We start from the raw sequence: 8391 nt of genomic DNA, 5'->3' as shown, positions 1-8391 counted from the left end.
AGCTAATGATAATGATCATGAAACTTCAGAACAAGATACTACTGAACCTCGTAGATCAACTAGAGTGAGATCCGTGCCAGAGTGGTACGGTAATCCAGTTCTGGAAGTCATGCTACTGAACCTACGAACTATGAAGAAGCGATGGTGAGCCCAGATTCCGCAAAATGGCTTGAAGCCATGAAATCTGAGATGGGATCCATGTATGAGAACAAAGTGTGGACTTTGGTTGACTTGCCCAATGATCGGCAAGCAATTGAGAATAAATGGATCTTCAAGAAGAAGACTGACGACGACAGTAATATTACTGTCTACAAAGCTCGACTTGTCGCAAAAGGGTTTAGGAAAGTTCAAGGGATTGACTACGATGAGACCTTCTCACCCGTAGCGATGCTTAAGTCTGTCCGAATCATGTTAGCAATTGCCGCATTTTATGATTATGAAATTTGGCAAATGGGTGTCAAAACTGCATTCCTGAATGGATTTCTGGAAGAAGAGTTGTATATGATGCAACCGGAAGGTTTTGTCGATCCAAAGGGAGCTAACAAAGTGTGCAAGCTCCAGCGATCCATTTATGGACTGGTGCAAGCCTCTCGGAGTTGGAATAAACGCTTTGATAGTGTGATTAAAGGATTTGGTTTTATACAGACTTTTGGAGAAGCCTGTATTTACAAGAAAGTGAGTGGGAGCTCTGTAGCATTTCTGATATTATATGTGGATGACATATTACTAATTGGAAATGATATAGAATTTCTAGATAGCATAAAGGGATACTTGAATAAGAGTTTTTCAATGAAAGACCTTAGTGAAGCTGCTTACATATTAGGCATAAAGATCTATAGAGATAGATCAAGACGTTTAATTGGACTTTCACAAAGCACATACCTTGACAAGATTTTGAAGAAGTTCAAAATGGATCAAGCAAAGAAAGGGTTCTTGCCTGTGTTACAAGGTGTGAAGTTGAGTCGGACTCAATGCCCGACCACTGCAGAAGATAGAGAGAAGATGAAAGAAGTTCCCTATGCTTCAGCCATAGGCTCTATCATGTATGCAATGCTGTGTACCAGACCTGATGTGTGCCATGCTATAAGTCTAGCAGGGAGGTACCAAAGTAATCCAGGAGTGGATCACTGGACAGCGGTCAAGAACATCCTGAAGTACCTGAAAAGGACTAAGGATATGTTTCTCATATATGGAGGTGACACAGAACTCATCGTAAACGGTTACGTTGATGCAAGCTTTGACAATGATTCGGACGATTCTAAATCGCAAACCGGATACGTGTTTGCATTAAACGGTGGAGCTGTCAGTTGGTGCAGTTCTAAACAAAGCGTCATGGCGGGATCTACGTGTGAAGCGGAATACATAGCTGCTTCGGAAGCAGCAAATGAAGGAGTCTGGATGAAGGAGTTCATATCCGATCTAGGTGTCGTACCTAGTGCATCGGGTCCAATGAAAATCTTTTGTGACAATACTGGTGCAATTGCCTTGGCAAAGGAATCCAGATTTCACAAGAGAACCAAGCACATCAAGAGACGCTTCAATTCCATCCGGGATCTAGTCCAGGTGGGAGACATAGAGATTTGAAAGATACATACGGATCTGAATGTTGCAGACCCGTTGACTAAGCCTCTTCCACGAGCAAAACATGATCAGCACCAAGGCTCCATGGGTGTTAGAATCATTACTGTGTAATCTAGATTATTGACTCTAGTGCAAGTGGGAGACTGAAGGAAATATGCCCTAGAGGCAATAATAAAGTTATTATTTATTTCCTTATATCATGATAAAAGTTTATTATTCATGCTAGAATTGTATTAACCGGAAACATAATACATGTGTGAATACATAGACAAACAGAGTGTCACTAGTATGCCTCTACTAGACTAGCTTGTTAATCAAAGATGGTTATGTTTCCTAACCATGGACAAAGAGTTGTCATTTGATTAACAGGATCACATCATTAGTTGAATGATCTGATTGACATGACCCATTCCATTAGCTTAGCACAAAGAGAAGGGGCAGCCCTAGATGGGCCGCGCGCCCCTCCCCTCCCTTGGTCCGAATAGGACAAGGAGAGGGGGCCGGCCCCCCTCTCTCTTTTCCCCCCTTCGCGAATCCTATTCCAACTAGGATTGGGGGGGGGGAATCCTAGTCCCAGAGGGAGTAGGACTCCTCCTGGCGCGCCTCTCCTAGGCCGGCCGCACCCCCCTTGAGCCTTTATATACGGAGGCAGGGGCACCCCAGAGGAACACAAGTTGATCCACGTGATCATATTCTTAGCCGTGTGCGGCGCCCCCTTCCACCATAGTCCTTGATAATATTGTAGCGGTGCTTAGGCGAAGCCCTGCTGTAGTAGTACATCAAGATCGTCACCACGCCGTCGTGCTGACGGAACTCTTCCCCGACACTTTGCTGGATCGGAGTCCGGGGATCGTCATCGAGCTGAACGTGTGCTAGAACTCGGAGGTGCCGTAGTTTCTGTGCTTGATCGGTTGAGCCGTGAAGACGTACGACTACATCAACCAAACACTTCCGTTGTCGATCTACAAGGGTACCTAGATCATACTCTCCCCTCTCGTTGCTATGCATCACCATGATCTTGCGTGAGCGTAGGAAAATTTTGAAATTACTATGAAACCCAACAAGGGAGGCTGAGATTCAACTCAGAAGACCTCGTCTTCACCTTATTCCCCTTGAGCTAAGGACACCCAGTCCTCGCCCAATCACTCTGGTAAGTCTTCAAGGTAGACTTCCAAACCTTCACAGACTTCGTTCACCGGTGATCCACAATGACTCTTGGATGCTCAGAACGTGACGCATAACCGGCTGGAGGATTCACAGTCCTCAAGTGTAATAAGTCTTCAGATCACATAGACAGGAAGACTTAAGTGATGCTAACACTCTTTGGCTCTGGGCGGTTAGGGCTTTATCCTCGCAAGGAATTCTCTCTCAAAGGCTTCGAGGTGGGTTGCTCTCAAACGACAAAAGCCGTACTCTAACTCTGAGCATCCAACCGTTTATGGTTGTAGGGGGTGGGCTATTTATAGCCACTAGGCAACCCGACCTAATTTGTCCGAAATGACCCTGGGTCACTAAGGAACTGACACGTGTTCCAACAGTCAGATTTCAAACACACACGGAAACTTTACTTGGGCTACAAGCAAAGCTGACTTATCCAACTCTGGACAAGATTTGCTCTCATAGTCTTCACTCGAAGACATAGGATTTTGCTTAAGCATCACTTCAGTCATTCTGACTGGTTCTCTTGGACCCCACTTAACAGTACGGTGGTTCCTATGACTCAACAAAGAAGAAAAAGAACGATGAAAGAACTAAGTCTTCGCGCTCCATAGTCTTCATGCGATGTCTTCTCTTGTCATAGTCTTCAATGTGAATGTCTTCACATACCACCTTTGTCTTCAATGTCTTCTTACATTTTTGGGGGTCATCTCTGGTAGGAAAACCGAATGAATGAGGGACTTCTACCTGTGTTATCCTGCAATTCTCACAAACACATTAGTCCCTCAACTAGGTTTGTCGTCAATATTCCAAAACCAACTAGGGGAGGCACTAGATGCACTTACAATCTCCCCCTTTTTGGTGATTGATGACAAACTAGTTGAAGTTTTCAAGGGGGAATATAATATGTGAAATTGTAAAGGATAGGGAATTGTCTTCATAAGTTGCAAGGGCTCCCCCTGAAGATGTGCATATAAGTAATTTGCTTTTGGAATGCAAACGCACATGGCAGGTTGTACTTGTGGAGATCCTCTTCAACTTATGATGAAAATTCATCATGCATGAAAAGTATGTGAAGATAATGACATGCATAATGAAAAATGGACGTCTGCAAAATGATCTAAGTGCGGAATTTATTGTCGCACATGCGGAATTTATCATCGCATCACAGAATAGCAAATAAGTAGCAGATGACCATCGAGTTTAAGTGTTACAAATCAAAGAACCAAATGTATCAAAACGAGAGTTGTAAACACTAGGCAAAATATAAAGCAACCGCCCATATGGACCCGCTTGAAGACTATCAAACTCATATGCTTCTCCCCCTTTTGTCAGTAAGGACTAAAAAGGTTTGAAGACATAGAGCGTCTACTCGTTCCCATGAGGAGTAGGTGAAGCAGCAAGGTCGTCGGTGTTGTTAGGCGGTGCAGACGAACTCGGGGCAGTGTCGATGCGTGCAGAAGTAGGGGGCGGTGAAGTAGCATCGTCTTCGTCATCGATCACTCTGGCATTCACAGTTCCCGCGGAGGAAGAGAACTCAGAGTCTTCAAGAGACGGAGTTCGTCGCAGCACAGTCCTTCTTGGAGGTGTTGAGTCAAACTTGAAGCATTCAGAGAAGCCATCCTCTTGAAGATCATCTTCATAACACATAAGTGTCAGCCCTTTCCATGTACGCCGACAGGTTTCATGGGCAACAAAGGCATTCTTGGTGGCAAGGTTGCGAATCCTGTTTACGCCCACCAAGAGGCTATGCATTTGGCGCTTCAGCCAGTCATGATGCTTATCCTGTTTCTTATGAAGGGCAACCAGAAGTTCTTGGTCGTTGAGAACACGAGATCACTTCTTGGGCCGTTGGGCAATGGTGCTTTCAGTGGCTTCAGTGAGGGCACGATGAGGTGCACGTGTAGGGTTTCATAGTAATTTCAAAATTTTCCTACGCTCACGCAAGATCATGGTGATGCATAGCAACGAGAGGGGAGAGTATGATCTACGTACCCTTGTAGATCAACAACGGAAGCGTTTGGTTGATGTAGTCGTACGTCTTCATGGCTCGACCGATCAAGCACCGAAACTACGGCACCTCCGAGTTCTAGCACACGTTCAGCTCGATGACGATCCCCGGACTTCGATCCAGCAAAGTGTCGAGGAAGAGTTCCGTCAGCACGACGGCATGGTGACGATCTTGATGTACTACTGCAGCAGGGCTTCGCCTAAGCACCGCTACAATATTATCGAGGACTATGGTGGAAGGGGGCGCCGCACACGGCTAAGAATATGATCACGTGGATCAACTTGTGTTTCTCTGGGGTGCCCCTGCCTCCGTATATAAAGGCTCAAGGGGGGGGGGGTGCGGCCGGCCAAGGAGAGGCGCGCCAGGAGGAGTCCTACTCCCTCTGGGACTAGGATTCCCCCCCCCCCCCCAATCCTAGTTGGAATAGGATTCGCGAAGGGGGGAAAAGAGAGAGGGGGGCCGGCCCCCTCTCCTTGTCCTATTCGGACCAAGGGAGGGGAGGGGCGCGCGGCCCATCTAGGGCTGCCCCTTCTCTTTTCCACTAAGGCCCACTTAGGCCCATATAGCTCCCGGGGGACTCCGGTAACCTCCCGGTACTCCGGTAAAATCCCGATTTCACCCGGAACACTTCCGATATCCAAACATAGGCTTCCAATATATCAATATTTATGTCTCGACCATTTCGAGACTCCTCGTCATGTCCATGATCACATCCGGGACTCCGAACAACCTTCGGTATATCAAAATGTATAAACTCATAATATAACTGTCATCGTAACCTTAAGCGTGCGGACCCTACGGGTTCGAGAACAATGTAGACATGACCGAGACACGTCTCCGGTCAATAACCAATAGCGGATCCTGGATGCTCATATTGGCTCCTACATATTCTACGAAGATCTTTTATCGGTCAGACCGCATAACAACATACGTTGTTCCCTTTGTCATCGGTATGTTACTTGCCCGAGATTCGATCGTTGGTATCCCTTACCTAGTTCAATCTCGTTACCGGTAAGTCTCTTTACTCGTTCTGTAATACATCATCCCACAACTAACTCATTAGTTGCAATGCTTGCAAGGCTTAAGTGATGTGCATTACCGAGAGGGCCTAGAGATACCTCTCCGACAATCGGAGTGACAGATCCTAATCTCGAAATACGCCAACTCAACATGTACCTTTGGAGACACCTGTAGAGCTCCTTTATAATCACCCAGTTACGTTGTGACGTTTGGTAGCACACAAAGTGTTCCTCTGGCAAACGGGAGTTGCATAATCTCATAGTCATAGGAACATGTATAAGTCATGAAGAAAGCAATAGCAACATACTAAACGATCGGGTGCTAAGCTAATGGAATGGGTCATGTCAATCAGATCATTCAACTAATGATGTGATCCTGTTAATCAAATGACAACTCTTTGTCCATGGTTAGGAAACATAACCATCTTTGATTAACAAGCTAGTCTAGTAGAGGCATACTAGTGACACTCTGTTTGTCTATGTATTCACACATGTATTATGTTTCCGGTTAATACAATTCTAGCATGAATAATAAACTTTTATCATGATATAAGGAAATAAATAATAACTTTATTATTGCCTCTAGGGCATATTTCCTTCAGTCTCCCACTTGCACTAGAGTCAATAATCTAGATTACACAGTAATGATTCTAACACCCATGGAGCCTTGGTGCTGATCATGTTTTGCTCGTGGAAGAGGCTTAGTCAACGGGTCTGCAACATTCAGATCCGTATGTATCTTTCAAATCTCTATGTCTCCCACCTGGACTAGATCCCGGATGGAATTGAAGCGTCTCTTGATGTGCTTGGTTCTCTTGTGAAATCTGGATTCCTTTGCCAAGGCAATTGCACCAGTATTGTCACAAAAGATTTTCATTGGACCCGATGCACTAGGTACGACACCTAGATCGGATATGAACTCCTTCATCCAGACTCCTTCATTTGCTGCTTCCGAAGCAGCTATGTATTCCGCTTCACACGTAGATCCCGCCATGACGCTTTGTTTAGAACTGCACCAACTGACAGCTCCACCGTTTAATGCAAACACGTATCCGGTTTGCGATTTAGAATCGTCCGAATCATTGTCAAAGCTTGCATCAACGTAACCGTTTACGATGAGTTCTGTGTCACCTCCATATATGAGAAACATATCCTTAGTCCTTTTCAGGTACTTCAGGATGTTCTTGACCGCTGTCCAGTGATCCACTCCTGGATTACTTTGGTACCTCCCTGCTAGACTTATAGCATGGCACACATCAGGTCTGGTACACAGCATTGCATACATGATAGAGCCTATGGCTGAAGCATAGGGAACTTCTTTCATCTTCTCTCTATCTTCTGCAGTGGTCGGGCATTGAGTCCGACTCAACTTCACACCTTGTAACACAGGCAAGAACCCTTTCTTTGCTTGATCCATTTTGAACTTCTTCAAAATCTTGTCAAGGTATGTGCTTTGTGAAAGTCCAATTAAACGTCTTGATCTATCTCTATAGATCTTTATGCCTAATATGTAAGCAGCTTCACTAAGGTCTTTCATTGAAAAACTCTTATTCAAGTATCCCTTTATGCTATCTAGAAATTCTATATCATTTCCAATTAGTAATATGTCATCCACATATAATATCAGAAATGCTACAGAGCTCCCACTCACTTTCTTGTAAATACAGGCTTCTCCAAAAGTCTGTATAAAACCAAATCCTTTAATCACACTATCAAAGCGTTTATTCCAACTCCGAGAGGCTTGCACCAGTCCATAAATGGATCGCTGGAGCTTGCACACTTTGTTAGCTCCCTTTGGATCGACAAAACCTTCCGGTTGCATCATATACAACTCTTCTTCCAGAAATCCATTCAGGAATGCAGTTTTGACACCCATTTGCCAAATTTCATAATCATAAAATGCGGCAATTGCTAACATGATTCGGACAGACTTAAGCATCGCTACGGGTGAGAAGGTCTCATCGTAGTCAATCCCTTGAACTTTCCTAAACCCTTTTGCGACAAGTCGAGCTTTGTAGACAGTAATATTACTGTCGTCGTCAGTCTTCTTCTTGAAGATCCATTTATTCTCAATTGCTTGCCGATCATTGGGCAAGTCAACCAAAGTCCACACTTTGTTCTCATACATGGATCCCATCTCAGATTTCATGGCTTCAAGCCATTTTGCGGAATCTGGGCTCACCATCGCTTCTTCATAGTTCGTAGGTTCAGTAGCATGACTTCCAGAACTGGATTACCGTACCACTCTGGCACGGATCTCACTCTAGTTGATCTACGAGGTTCAGTAGTATCTTGTTCTGAAGTTTCATGATCATTATCATTAGCTTCCTCACTAATTGGTGTAGGTGTCACATAAACAGTTTTCTGTGATGCACTACTTTCCAATAAGGGAGCAGGTACAGTTACCTCGTCAAGTTCTACTTTCCCCCCACTCACTTCTTTCGAGAGAAACTCCTTCTCTAGAAAGTTTCCGAACTTAGCAACAAAAGTCTTGCCTTCGGATCTGTGATAGAAGGTGTATCCAATAGTCTCCTTTGGATATCCTATGAAGACACATTTCTCCGATTTGGGTTCGAGCTTATCAGGTTGAAGCTTTTTCACATAAGCATCGCAGCCCCAAAC

This window comes from Triticum urartu, chromosome 2A, assembly GCF_056163025.1.
Source record: "Triticum urartu cultivar PI428250 chromosome 2A, HENAU_Tu73, whole genome shotgun sequence".
Lineage (NCBI taxonomy): Eukaryota > Viridiplantae > Streptophyta > Magnoliopsida > Poales > Poaceae > Triticum > Triticum urartu.
This window is presented reverse-complemented; position numbering follows the sequence as displayed.